The following is a 14,870-nucleotide window of genomic DNA, read 5'->3' as shown; positions in this document are numbered from 1 at the left end:
CCAGAGAGTTTTCAAATCCAAATCCCACAAAAAAGTGAAACTTCTTTTTCCCAAAACTGGGAGAGTAGCGAGCGAGCTGATGACGTCAGAGGTGGAAATTCCAGCCCAGGCAACACACACTCTCTCAGTTCAGATGTTTGCCCATGTAAGGACAGGCTGCATTCAGCATAATGTTCTATTACTGTTAACCCTCTTCCTTGTTTGTATTGTTGTGCAAACACTGTTAAAAATGCATGGGATTAATCACCGTGAGCATGCATGGTTTAAAAAGACAGCCACGTCCTTATGTGGAGGTGGCTTTTGCTTTTCAACCCCATTAAAATAAAAATAGTTAAGCTCACCAGGCATAGACCTTTGCATTGCACTATCAGTGATTAGTGTGGCAATGGAGAGGAATCGTAAACGTTTTAGGGATCAATAAAAAAAGAGACTGGATATAGCCTACTTATAGCTGGACTGAATTTAACACAATGGCCATTGATTGAAACTTATTTTGTGACAATTCTGCATATTCCAAGGGTATTTTAATGATTTATGAAAAAGCTCTATTCTAAAACGTCACCTTTGGACATTGGAAATGTAAGCTATAACCGATTAGTGTGTAGGACATAATGCAACACTGTTCTGGATTGAGCTGTTGTGTGGTTTGGGCTTAACCACACCTTGCTATATGTTTGCCATGCAAATCACATCAGACAATTTGTTTGCATGTCCTGGATTTAATGCAAAGATGATAACTGCAAGTGGACCTTTTGTGCATTGAGTCATATCATGGTGGCATTGTAACTCTCTCGAATAACTAGAATAACTGGGGTGTGTGTGTGTGTGTGTGTGTGTGTGTGTGTGTGTGTGTGTGTGTGTGTGTGTGTGTGTGTGAGGAGGGGGGGGGGGTTAGGGTTAGTGTGTGTGTGTGTGTGTGTGTGTGTGTGTGTGTGTGTGTGTGTGTGTGTGTGTGTGTGTGTGTGTGTGTGTGTGTGTGTGTGTGTGTGTGTGTGTGTGTGTGTGTGTGTGGGGGTGTGGGGGTGTGTGTGGGGGGGGGTGTGTGTGTGTGGGGGGGGTGGGGGGGGGGGGCGTTAACAAGTACTGTATGTAGGAAAACAAAGGATTACAGTTTATTACTTTTCTTTGGGTCATGACTGTGTTTTACTGTGTTTTGTTTTCTGTGAGGATTCTGTGGAATCGCCCAAACCAACTTGGAGACACATCTATTTTTTTATTTTTGCTTAACCAGTTAAAGTTTTGGAAAAGATTGGATGCAATTTTGGTGGGTTTGTGGTCACAACTGAATCGTAAATTTCATGAGGGTCTTCTTGACTGGTTGGATGGCTATTTGGTGGAATATAAATAGAGCAGTCTCCCAGGCCAGAACACACAGCAGCTACATTATAAGGGGTTGAGAGGTACACAAGGAGTCTACAGTCCTAGGCTATACTACTGTATTAAAACCCTGTGTCAACACCAATGAGTATGGAAATGACCGTTGTTCACATGACACCAAGCAAACTCAGTTAATCACCCCTAACCCCCACTGCTCTACCTGTTTGCAGGATGCACAATTCAAGGATGTGCTAATCAACTCATAGTGGGGATATTTAAAACAATAATGATTCTAAAGTGGAAATATTTAACCACAATTGATTGGAGTTTGTTCACAAATCAAATGCAAACATTTTAAAAGGGGCAATTTGGGATTAGTACATCCATTTTTGGACTTTTAATTAAATTAATGATATATAGCTATTGATTCTTGAAGAATATGATTTATAAATTCCTTATGAGCTTAGTTTAACCTTACCCCGGCCTTACCCCATCAGAACCCGAAATATATTTATCTCATTGTTTGTAAATCATGTAATTGTTTGATCATCAAATCATGGTTAAAACTATCATTTTGATCTCATGGATGGTCGGTCCTTGCGTCCGTAGCTTTGTCTATATGTTACGGTACATGTGGGAATACGGTACATGTGGGAAAACTAGGGTTAGGGTTAGGTGCTAGGGTGCTACGGTTAAGGTTAGAGTTAGAGTTAGGGGTAGGGTTAGGGTTAGACATGCCAGCATGTACCAAGTCACCCTAGCACCTAACTCTAACCCTAGTATTCCCACATGTACTGTATTCCCACATGTACGAGGGGTTGCATTCCTCCAGCCCCTCCCTCAGAGGTTTACCAGATGGGGTGGTGACCTCTTTGTTGTTCTTTAATACCAGACTGTACCTGCCAAACACGTTTCACCTACTGATACTGACTGCAGGCCTCGCAAGCAACTCACACCATGAAGGCTGGTGCCATTTCTAAGTCGAGTCTTTATGAGGACGAGATGTTATAGTATTATTTACTGTATAACATCTGTTAACCTAAAAAGACATAATGCTTAGAGATCATAATCCTCCACCAGCGAGAGAGTTTGTATGTTTACACCACAGAGAGACGGTAGACACATGCAAGGACTTAGGACCAATGGACTTAATATCCATTATCGTTGTCGGCCTTCCTATTGTGGAAGACTCACACGCAATGAAACACGGATGAGAGAGGAACTCACCATCTATGTTCATCCATTTGTCCCCAGATTATTTTCAATCAAATACTCAGTGTGTCTGTGTTAACAAAGTACCAGTCTGTAGATGTGAATGTCACTGACTCCCACGCCTCTCTAGGTATTAGAGAATGTCATACATTGACTTAAGTGCACTTATTAAGGTAACTTTGAGACGGTGCAAAAAAGCTCCGTAGATCTATTTAAGTCGCCTAATAGGTAAACATTAAAGACAGGCTTTTACTTTGTGTCGTTGTCTGTGCAGGAGGATTTTTCAGAGGTTCTTTGAAACTGATTACCTTGTGTGCTGCGAGCGGTCTGTAAACTACTTTGCAAACCCATGCATGAATAAGCTATAAGAACATCACTTGGAGATCAAGCATCCAGATAAACGACAAGATTGCAGCTATTTCTGAGTTTTCCAGCCACGGATCCCCTCATGCAGAGGTTCCAGGGCACACTGAGAAGGTAATCTCATTTGTAACGTGTGACAGCTTATTTGCAAGTCTGCTTGCTGGCAATTTTATAATGGGCCCGCAAGTGATACTACCCCTTCTTACAAAGCTGATTTCAAAAGACACCCTGGAACGACTCGGAAAACAATTACCATCACCCATGCAGTAAAACCGCTATTCCAGTTATCAATCAAGTGTCAATTAGTATGTTCAGTTGAGACTAAATTAACAACTCCATTATGTTGACACGGTACGGTTAGGATAACAGTGACTGACGTGAATATCAACACGGGTCCTATCTTCCAGCTTCCTTTATGTACATACAGTAACTGATAGGCACATCCACTCCTGGGTTGACTGACGAGTTAATTTACTGAGGTACTGTTGGATCTCAAACTGTCCTGATCTGAAAAGAAGAAGGCGAATACAAAAATCTACAGAGACATTTTAAGAAAAGCCAGGAAAGGGATAACAAAATAAATATATGACCCCTATTCAAGTCAGCTTGCATTACTACAGTATGGTAGGGTTAGGTCTGTGACTGTATGTCATTGAAATGAACATCATCCAGCATCGGATATCCTGTTGTATATTACGGGGGACGACGTTTCCTTCTCCCCCAAACCACTTCCTCTGAAGTCGACGACAAACCTCACACATCATACCAGAGTGAGCAGCTGCAGAGGTGTGGAAGTGCATGAACGTCTTACTAACAAAACATTTGATGGAAAATATCTTAGCTGAAAGCATTTTCCCTCTGAACTGCATGGCCAGCATGCAGCACCCCATTAAAGATGCATTCATTTAGACAAATCAATAAGCGGTATTATATTCATTACTTGAGCAAATTGATGTATCCAAGAGCAAAGTTCTTATGACTCTCATGTATCTTTTAAAACATCAATGAGCCGAGATGTTTTCAAGAAACGACGGGGGACCACATCGAATATCTCGATATGAATTATGTAGCCATTCAAGAGGGTCCTCCACTACGAAAGCCTCAATTCTCCTGCAATTATTATTATTCCATATTTGGAATTAGAATGATCAGAATTATAAACAGCATGAATTGTCATCACGACCCTGAAGTAAACTTACATAATGTAACAGAGGCCTCACTGTAGTCGTGTAGAGACCTCCCAACTCAAGAGGCCTGAGTGTAACTCTTTCTGCAGTCACTGCAAGGCATCACTCAAAGGTCTTTCAATCAGAGTAGAGATATCGAGGATTGACAGCGACACCAATAGAGGGAAAAACAAAAGGTATAGTAGACAAGCCGACAAAAACTGTGTCCTCGAGCATCTAATCAAACAACTTCTAGATCTAGATCGAGGCCTCTGATTACACTAATGAAATCTAATTCTAATGTTTCACTATGTACATTTTCGTTAATACAGCAGACAGAAACAATCCATGCCTGCGGTCATAGTTTATAAATGTGTACACATCATCACAGAGATGACGATCAGCTCTAATGTGCTTAGTGAACTTTTGAAGTGTTCTTCTCCACACTCGCATCTACCTACTTCTTGCTTTTGTTTCGTGAAATTAATTTCAGGGTTGATCATTTAATATGGGTTGTTGTGTGTCAATAAAACGTTTTTTTTTTTTTTTAATGCCTAGAGGACCCTGAGTACAAACAGCTTCATTCTCCCCCTCTACCACAGCAAGCGTGCTCTTAATCTGCTCTCATAACACAAACATCTCAGACACACCTTATTCAGTATTTGGGTTAAAACAAACTAGACTCCAAAGCATTAGCTGTTATTGATGTGTGGTAACCCTCCTTAAATAGCAACCACTGTTATTATTGTTCTGGGGTGGCTGCGGTGCAGGGGGTGGCTGTGGTGCAGGAGGTAGAGCCGCCGTCTAATGATCACAAGGTTGGCAGATCAGCGGTTCGAGTCGAGCCCCGGCTGGCCACATGGCGAGGTGTCCTTGGGCAAGACAGTGAACCCCAAAATTGCTCCCAGTGAGCGGGGCCGGCCGGCGCCTTGCATGGCAGCTTGCCGCCATTGGTGTGTGAATGTGTGTGTGAATGGGTGAATGAGAGGCCGTTGTAAAGCGCTTTGGAGCAGCAAAGAAGGCGCTATATAAGTGCAGTCCATTTACCATTTACCATAACTACGTTAGGCCTACAACAGGCGTATAAAGGAACTTAATGCCACTGTATGAACTATGAAGTGTTTAGCAGGTGGTTACTGGGCGGAGTTTGGGAGAGATGGGCGGTGAGCAGAGAGAGGTAACATGCACCTGCCTGTATCTTCCAGTGCTGGACGTGGGGACAAGTCAATAACGCTTCCTGTAACAGAATCTCTCCTGCAGTGGTTCACTTGGCCCAGAGTTTAATCTGGCTGAGCTGCTGTTGGCAGCAGGCGTGCTGAGGGAGGCAGCTCTCTGGGTAGGAGATGGAAACTGACCGTCAGGAGCTCTGAGCTTCCTCTCACCCTCCCTTCCTCTCACCCTCTCCCTCCCTTCCTCTCACCCTCACCCTCACCCTCACCCTCCCTTCCTCTCACCCTCACCCTCCCTTCCTCTCACCCTCACCCTCTCCCTCCCTTCCTCTCACCCTCCCTTCCTCTCACCCTCACCCTCCCTTCCTCTCACCCTCACCCTCCCTTCCTCTCACCCTCACCCTCCCTTCCTCTCACCCTCCCTTCCTCTCACCCTCACCCTCCCTTCCTCTCACCCTCTCCCTCACCCTCCCTTCCTCTCACCCTCCCTTCCTCTCACCCTCACCCTCCCTTCCTCTCACCCTCTCCCTCCCTTCCTCTCACCCTCACCTCCTCTCACCCTCACCCTCCCTTCCTCTCACCCTCACCCTCCCTTCCTCTCACCCTCACCCTCCCTTCCTCTCACCCTCACCCTCCCTCCCTCTCACCCTCACCCTCCCTTCCTCTCACCCTCACCCTCCCTTCCTCTCACCCTCACCCTCCCTTCCTCTCACCCTCACCCTCCCTTCCTCTCACCCTCACCCTCCCTCCCTCTCACCCTCACCCTCCCTTCCTCTCACCCTCACCCTCCCTTCCTCTCACCCTCACCCTCCCTTCCGCTCACCCTCCCTCCCTTCCTCTCACCCTCACCCTCCCTTCCGCTCACCCTCACCCTCCCTTCCTCTCACCCTCTCCCTCCCTTCCTCTCACCCTCTCCCTCCCTTCCTCTCACCCTCTCCCTCCCTTCCTCTCACCCTCACCCTCCCTTCCTCTCACCCTCACCTCCTCTCACCCTCACCCTCCCTCCCTTCCTCTCACCCTCCCTTCCTCTCACCCTCCCTTCCTCTCACCCTCACCCTCCCTTCCTCTCACCCTCCCTTCCTCTCACCCTCACCCTCCCTTCCTCTCACCCTCTCCCTCCCTTCCTCTCACCCTCACCCTCCCTTCCGCTCACCCTCCCTCCCTTCCTCTCAACCTCACCCTTCCTTCCTCTCACCCCCTTCCTCTCACCCTCCCTCCCTTCCTCTCACCCTCACCTCCTCTCACCCTCACCCTCCCTTCCTCTCACCCTCACCCTCCCTTCCTCTCACCCCCTTCCTCTCACCCTCCCCCTACCTTCCTCTCACCCTCTGCAACGAGCCTCATGGAGGTTGGACACTCATTTGACCTCGCCGACGCCGCAGTGACCTCGCCGCAGGATGTAGGATTTTTAGCATTGGCCAGTAGCCAGAACCACTTACAGTACATGTTTTCAATACAGTGAGGGAGGCCCTACCTGGGAGTCCCGCTGCACAGTGCTGCAGATTAAACATGTCTGTATTCATATAATAATCATAATCATAATCATAAACATAATGATAATAACTTTATTTGTATAGCGCTTTTCCTGCAAACGTTGCAGCTCAAAGGGCTCCAATCATTATATAATCTTAATTGAATTATTTAGTCATTTATTTAAAAGGCAATATTAAAAAGATGGATTTTTAGTGAACTTGACTTGAACATACAGTATTTGCTGAGGTTGCATCCCTAATGGAAGTTAGTAATATAGAAAAGTTTAAAATCCAATCCAAACCTAAGAAAGGTGATTTCTATTTTGAATTCAACAAACATATCCCATGACCTGGAAAAAAAAACGTGTAAGACGTTATGAAAATGACTGGTGTGTCTATTGACATCGCTGATCAGACAGGACGTGAGTTTAAATGGCAGCGATGCAGGAGAGATAGTCACACACAGTGGTGGACTCAGGCTGTTTGAAGGGCAGGGGGGGCGAAAAGAAAAAAAAACATGGGACCCCATCAGTGCACATGGTCAAGTTTAGACCGTTGGAGGGGCACCAATAGGGCACATCCTCTCATTTTCGCCACTCAAAAGGGCATTTTTGCCACTCAAAAGGGCACTTCTTAAGAGAGACGTTTTTCAACCGTGGGGGCACCAGGAGGGGCGGTCGCCCCCCCTGCCCCCCCCTGAGTCCGCCAGTGGTCACACACACCAGCAGAACAGACAGCTCAGACTGGACCACGGGGACGACAGAGTCCTGCACAGACAGAGTCCTGCACAGTCACTCTGTCACCCTGTCACCCGCCGCGGCCTCACACCGTGTCCACAGGTCCTCTAATCCTTCCTTTGTGTGGCCTCTCACCTCTCAAAGCTGCTCAAGTACCTCCAGGGACACGGAGGAGGAGAGAGGAGCAGTCAGTAACACGGAGGAGGAGAGAGGAGCAGTCAGGGACACGGAGGAGGAGAGAGGAGCAGTCAGGGACACGGAGGAGGAGAGAGGAGAGAGGAGCCGTCCACTGAGAATGACATGATCTAGGGAAGCAAACGTCACAAAGGGTTTGAGTGGGAGGCTAAAGCTCTCTCTCTCTCTCTCTCTCTCTCTCTCTCTCTGTATCAGACTCTCTCTCTCTCTCTCTCTGTATCAGACTCTCTCTCTGTATCAGACTCTCTCTCTCTCTCTCTGTATCAGACTCTCTCTCTCTCTCTCTGTATCAGACTCTCTCTCTCTGTATCAGACTCTCTCTCTCTCTCTCTGTATCAGACTCTCTCTCTCTCTCTCTCTCTGTATCAGACTCTCTCTCTCTCTCTGTATCAGACTCTCTCTCTCTCTGTATCAGACTCTCTCTCTCTCTCTGTATCAGACTCTCTCTCTCTCTCTCTCTCTCTGTATCAGACTCTCTCTCTCTCTCTCTGTATCAGACTCTCTCTCTCTCTCTGTATCAGACTCTCTCTCTCTCTCTGTATCAGACTCTCTCTCTCTCTCTCTCTGTATCAGACTCTCTCTCTCTCTCTCTCTGTATCAGACTCTCTCTCTCTCTCTGTATCAGACTCTCTCTCTCTCTCTCTCTGTATCAGACTCTCTCTCTCTCTGTATCAGACTCTCTCTCTCTCTCTCTCTCTCTGTATCAGACTCTCTCTCTCTCTGTATCAGACTCTCTCTCTCTCTCTCTCTCTGTATCAGACTCTCTCTCTCTCTCTGTATCAGACTCTCTCTCTCTCTCTGTATCAGACTCTCTCTCTCTCTCTCTCTCTCTCTCTCTCTCTCTGTGTCTCTCTTTCTCTCTCTCTCTCTGTCTCTCTCTCTCTCTCATGATTTCACTCCCTGTATCAGATTCTTACGTTCCCAGTTATTTTATTGGTGTTATTGTTTGAAAGCTTATGACAACTGGTCCCACAAAGAGTATATTCATAATTGTTGCGCACTGAACATAGATATAGTAGGTATTGATAGAAATAGCAGGTTATTGATAGAAATAGCAGGTATTGATAGAAATAGCAGGTATTGATAGAAATAGCAGGTATTGATAGAAATAGCAGGTATTGATAGAAATAGCAGGTATTGAGTATTGACAGCAAGTCCTGAGTACTGAGAGAGGACATCTTAATTCAACCAGTCTGGATTATTTATTTAGACTCAAATGAGAGAAGAAAAGTGTTTTACAGCTTCAGAGAACAAAACAATAAATTATTTTTGGGTACAAGACAGAAAGAGCACATTTTGCCAAGGGTAAAGAAATGTGTGGCAAGTATTGAAGAGTGTTATTCTCAAACTATGCGAGTGCTCTGAGCCATTATTATGCTCACTGCTTTATTACACTATACTGATATAGAGGCCAATGCGTTTACACACTGACAGTGTACAGTAGCTAACAATGCCATGATGGGGAGGTCTTGAGTGAGACACAGAATGGTGATAACTGAATAATGAATACTGTATATCTTGTGTTTGTGGACATGCACGGCCATGTGTTCCATTTGCAAAAAACATGCCTTTTTTGCATGCATGTCTTTGAAAGGGGAAGTTCAGTCTTTTGTCCTCATGTTTTGCATATTGATTGTCATCAGATCACCAGGGCTTTGCATTCAGCATGCTCCCACACTAAACGTAAGCAATCCACCGATGCAAATAATAGCTCACAACATTTTTTTCCATCATCAGCATGTTGATAAGATGATTCTGTATCATATCAAAGGCACCTGCTCACAGTGTATCATAGAGTTCTATCATCAAGGCAGGATTTCCACGACTTCTCTGTTGTGTGTAGTAGCGTGACACTGCTAGGTATTTAAATAAAAAATAAATCCTAGAATGTGCAGACAGAACTATCGTTTAGAATTTAGAATTATCGCGTACTCGTGCCACCCTGTCTCACAGAGGTATCGTGGTTTTTTCCTCCTCTATAAATGCCAGCCAATGCAGAAGCGTGAGATTAGGCTCTCTCCTGACCTTTATTAGAGCTGATAGCAGCCGCCACGGATGTCAGCCAGTTTCAAGCTGACACGAAACAAGGTTAGTTCACAGCACTGCACTAGATTACAGATCCCCCATGATAGCAGGAGGTAAAAAAAAAAAAAAAGGACAAAGAAACATTATCATAAACTGACATGATAATTACGAGCAGTTTCAAAAAGGTTATCGTGCAGGCACATAAACAAATCCTCCACTTGCTCCAGGAAACTGCACAACAGCAAAAAAGATGAACGCTTATGAAAATGTTATGACAAGCCGACACACACCTTTGACCTGGATAGATTCTACACCAGAATCATCCAACGTTTATTTGCCTTTTGCGGAGGTACGGCAAGCCTGGAAAGTATTGGTCTGATCTGAGTCTTATTGGGCCAATGGCCCCGGGCCTGAGCTGGATTACTCTTCCTGCTACGACTGGTGGATTGATGATTCACTTGCTTAGTCAAATGTATCAAGTCGCTTTGGAATAAGGCGTCTGCTAAATGACAAAAATTTAAATGTAAATGTACATGTCTATTGCTGGTAGGGCCATTGTGAGAGGCTCATGTCTGCAACAGAGTGTCCTAATTAAATCATGTACATACACGATATTACGCATTCCCAATTGCATGTCCTGGTTCACACATATAATAATAGATTTTTGGACAATATGTTAAAAACTGAAGATATTGTAGCCTACTCTACGTGAGGGTAAGTGAATTTGCGTAACTTAATGCTAACACAGATCCTGATATAATTCCCTACACATGCTTCAATGTAAATAAGGCAAACTTTGACTCTGACTCATGTATGTGATACAGGGCATACCTGATAACTGTCACGGACAGTATTAGTCAATATAGGCAAGTCAGTTTTCACAGGACGCGACCTCCTGATTGCCTTTTATTATGATATAATGATTAGTGAGTTAAGTGATTCAGAGACGCCGCCTCCGTGTTCAGTACATCCCTGGATGAAAGGATCTGACTAACGCACGCAGCTCATTTACTGGCCGTGGTCCAAAGTCCTCATACTGTTATGGCTGGTCCATATTATACCGTAATATAATACAAATGTGTTGCACAGCATTGGGTATATAGGTTTTGTTGTTTAACTAAGTAGACGTTCAACCCTGGGTGGTCCACTTCCAGTATAGCTAGACCCCCTCTATTACTATTATTAGGGGTAGTGGTATGTGTGTGTGTGTGTGTGTGTGTGTGTGTGTGTGTGTGTGTGTGTGTGTGTGTGTGTGTGTGTGTGTGTGTGTGTACCAGTGGTGGCCTATAGTGCTTAAGTTGGACTGGTGGTCAGAAGGTCATGAACACCACCACTAGCATGCCATTGAGTAAGGCACTTGGCCCTAAGTTACTCCAGGGAGACTGTCCCTGTAATCTCTAAATCTAAATAGTTCAAATGTTAAAATGGTTCAAATGTAAAATGGATTATCCATAATAAGTAAACGGCTGCATTAGCTTCGTGTTTTCTAGCGTGGAGAAAACACTATCAACAATAAGTATAACAAGTAATGTCTCATCACATACAGCAGATCTCAGTCTGTAAGTCATCTCACCATGCAAGGATGATAGTAGGTATAATCAGCAGTGATATTAGTCCATGACACTCTTTCACACCGGCAGTTCCGAACGCCGGTTCGCGTTCGCGTACCGAAACCTCCGAACGTTGGCGCTGTCTGGCGAACGATACACTGGTATGAACGCGGGCTCGTTCGGCAGACAGCGCCAACGTTCGGAGGTTTCGGTACGCGAACGCGAACCGGCGTTCGGAACTGCCGGTGTGTAAGCCCTATCAGAAAACTAGAAAAAGAAGTTCCAGAAGAAACCTTGTGGGCTGATTTTGGAAGTTGATTTTTTTTAAAAGATTGAACGATAAAGATAGACAGATTTACTGGGTAGTTGAAAGAAATAACGAGAATAACACGAATACATATAACCGCAAGCGGCAATGGGGCGTGTTCCTACAGATATGCCCCCATAACCATAAATGGGGGTGAGATTGACAGACACGGGGTAGACCTACAGACAGGTTGTAGATTGACAGATAGGTGGTAGACCTACAGACAGGTTGTAGATTGACAGACACGGGGTAGACCTACAGACAGGTTGTAGATTGACAGACACGGCGGGGTAGACCTACAGACAGGTTGTAGATTGACAGACACGGGGTAGGCTTACAGACAGGGGGGTAGACCTACAGACAGGTTGTAGATTGACAGACACGGGGTAGACTTACAGACAGGTTGTAGACCTACAGATAGGGGGTAGACCTACAGACAGGTTGTAGATTGACAGACACGGGGTAGACCTACAGACAGGTTGGAGATTGACAGACACGGCGGGGTAGACCTACAGACAGGTTGTAGATTGACAGATAGGGGGTAGACCTACAGACAGGTTGTAGATTGACAGATAGGGGGTAGACCTACAGACAGGTTGTAGATTGACAGATAGGGGGTAGACCTACAGACAGGTTGTAGATTGACAGACAGAGGGTAGACCTACAGACAGGTTGTAGATTGACAGACACGGCGGGGTAGACCTACAGACAGGTTGTAGATTGACAGACACGGGGTAGACCTACAGACAGGTTGTAGATTGACAGACACGGCGGGGTAGACCTACAGACAGGTTGTAGATTGACAGACACGGGGTAGACCTACAGACAGGTTGTAGATTGACAGACACGGGGTAGGCTTACAGACAGGTGGTAGACCTACAGACAGGTTGTAGATTGACAGATAGGGGGTAGACCTACAGACAGGTTGTAGATTGACAGATAGGGGGTAGACCTACAGACAGGTTGTAGATTGACAGATAGGGGGTAGACCTACAGACAGGTTGTAGATTGACAGATAGAGGGTAGACCTACAGACAGGTTGTAGATTGACAGATAGGGGGTAGACCTACAGACAGGTTGTAGATTGACAGATAGGGGGTAGACCTACAGACAGGTTGTAGATTGACAGACACGGGGTAGGCTTACAGACAGGTGGTAGACCTACAGACAGGTTGTAGATTGACAGATAGGGGGTAGACCTACAGACAGGTTGTAGATTGACAGATAGGGGGTAGACCTACAGACAGGTTGTAGATTGACAGACACAGGGTAGACTTAGACAGGTTGTAGATTGACAGATAGGGGGTAGACCTACAGACAGGGGGGTAGACCACTCGCCTAATATGGGCCAATTTGAACTCAGGATATACTAAGCTATGATATTATGAAGTACCCTAGGACCACCAGTCACCTAATGATGGCCTGATATACATAGGCTACTATGCTATGGGACATGGGAGGTACGTATATGTTTTCAGTATATTTATAGAGTATGTTAAGTGATGTGAACCAGAGTAAAGTTGTCTGTGTAGGCTATTTGTGAACAATATTTAATGTTAAGCTGAATGGAATCAATATGCAGCATAGAGGCAATGACAAGGTTAGTGAATGAGCGGAAGAGGGGAAAGCAGAGGGAAGATGCATGTGGACGAACCCAACTGCAGAAAGATGCGCGTCTTTGTTCCCGCCACTTTTCCGAAGATGCATTTGGAGGCGTTTAATCGACCACCGCTAATGAAAGAGCTCACAGGCAAGAAGACAACGCTTTATCTTAAGACGATAGTTTGATAACGTCAACTTGCCTTGAACAGCTGCGGACAGAAATCTGTTCTGTTTACAACAAGTTTGTTTACACTCTCCATCTCGGTTGGCATCATTGGTTGACAGTTGCTGGAGAGATTATGTCCCACTCGCGCCTCCTCACCTCTCGGATCGTCTTCATTTTGATTGACATTTTGTGTAATGTCTTCTCTGCTGTCCTCCTCGCTGCGCTCGGGTTCAAATTGAAAAGGCTGGACAGAAAACATAGCTAGCTAATTGCGACCTGCGACCTCTGTCCTCTCGTATTCAATCAGACTTACAGTTGATTTTAAGTTTGGCCAAATTTTGCACCTGCAGAAAAATCCATCATGGCGGACCTTATTGGTTCTTGAGGCAAATATGTTCCCCATGAGGAAAGACACATATGTAGCCTACCAAGTTTCATAAATGTTCATCCAACGGAGTGGAAATGCCAGCATTCTGAAGTTAATTATTTACTTTTGGTTATTATAGCGCCACCTATGGTCTAATCATGGTCATTCTTTCTGTTATAGTTACTGATGCTCTCTAGTTGTGGCATGCACATTCATAGCATTTTTGGTCAGGGACGTTTTGAGCCCACTAATATGCGTCACATTCAGACCTTTGACTTAACATTTGACCTCTCAAAGTCTGAGGGTCAACACAACATAATTCTTCATAAAATCATAGTTATATTTGTTGTGCCCCATCAGGCTGTTTTCTAATATCATATCGTGATCTTAGAATTATAAGGTTCTATCTCCGTTTAGAATGATAAGGTTCTATCTCCGTTTAGGGCAGTTCAGAGATATTGAGCGTCAAAGTTTTTACATTCCATTATGTTTTGTGAGATGGAACCTTTGTATTTTATGAATTACTAACTCAAAAATGTCAACATTTTAAAAATAACACCACACAGGCATTAATAAACATCTAATGGATCAGATTATGTAAAAAACTCAATTTTGACAAACATTTTTATTCTAACATCACGATTCTTAGAAATACAGCGCATTCCCAATATTACTTTTACATTAACAGTACGGAGAGCTGAATTTATAACCAAATGTTAATATCAGAAATGTGATGTAAGAGAGGAGGGGAGCGCCACATTAGCCACATTTTCTGGATTTACTGTCAAATTTCATCCCTAACTGTCCCGTTGGATGTGGCAGGTTGGAGTGACAGCTGGTGTGATGTAACATCACCCCCCCCCCCACTAGACAAGTTATAAAGAGCAATATCCAGTTCCATGGATTGAGATCAGTTTAGGTAGATTAATACTCCAGGACACTGACATGTTTGTTGTCTAAAAATCTCTGTTTATACACAACGTGTCGTTGCTGTATATGGAAGTCTCTAATCTGGCAGATGGCCTAGGGCCCAAAAGCTGCTGCATATTAAAGTCCGTGGTGGAGGTCCAAGGTTTAGAGTTTAGAGTTTATGTGACTCGCAGGGATTGTCGATCCCTCCTCATTCAAACACATTATAAAAGAGAGGGAAAAAAATGGGATTATTTCACAGGCTGGTTTAATCTCTTTTTTGTTGTTGTTGGCTAAACGACGCTGGCCCCGT

This window comes from Nansenia antarctica (genome assembly GCF_963989245.1).
Source record: "Nansenia antarctica genome assembly, chromosome: 7".
In the NCBI taxonomy this organism is placed as follows: domain Eukaryota; kingdom Metazoa; phylum Chordata; class Actinopteri; order Argentiniformes; family Microstomatidae; genus Nansenia; species Nansenia antarctica.
This window is presented reverse-complemented; position numbering follows the sequence as displayed.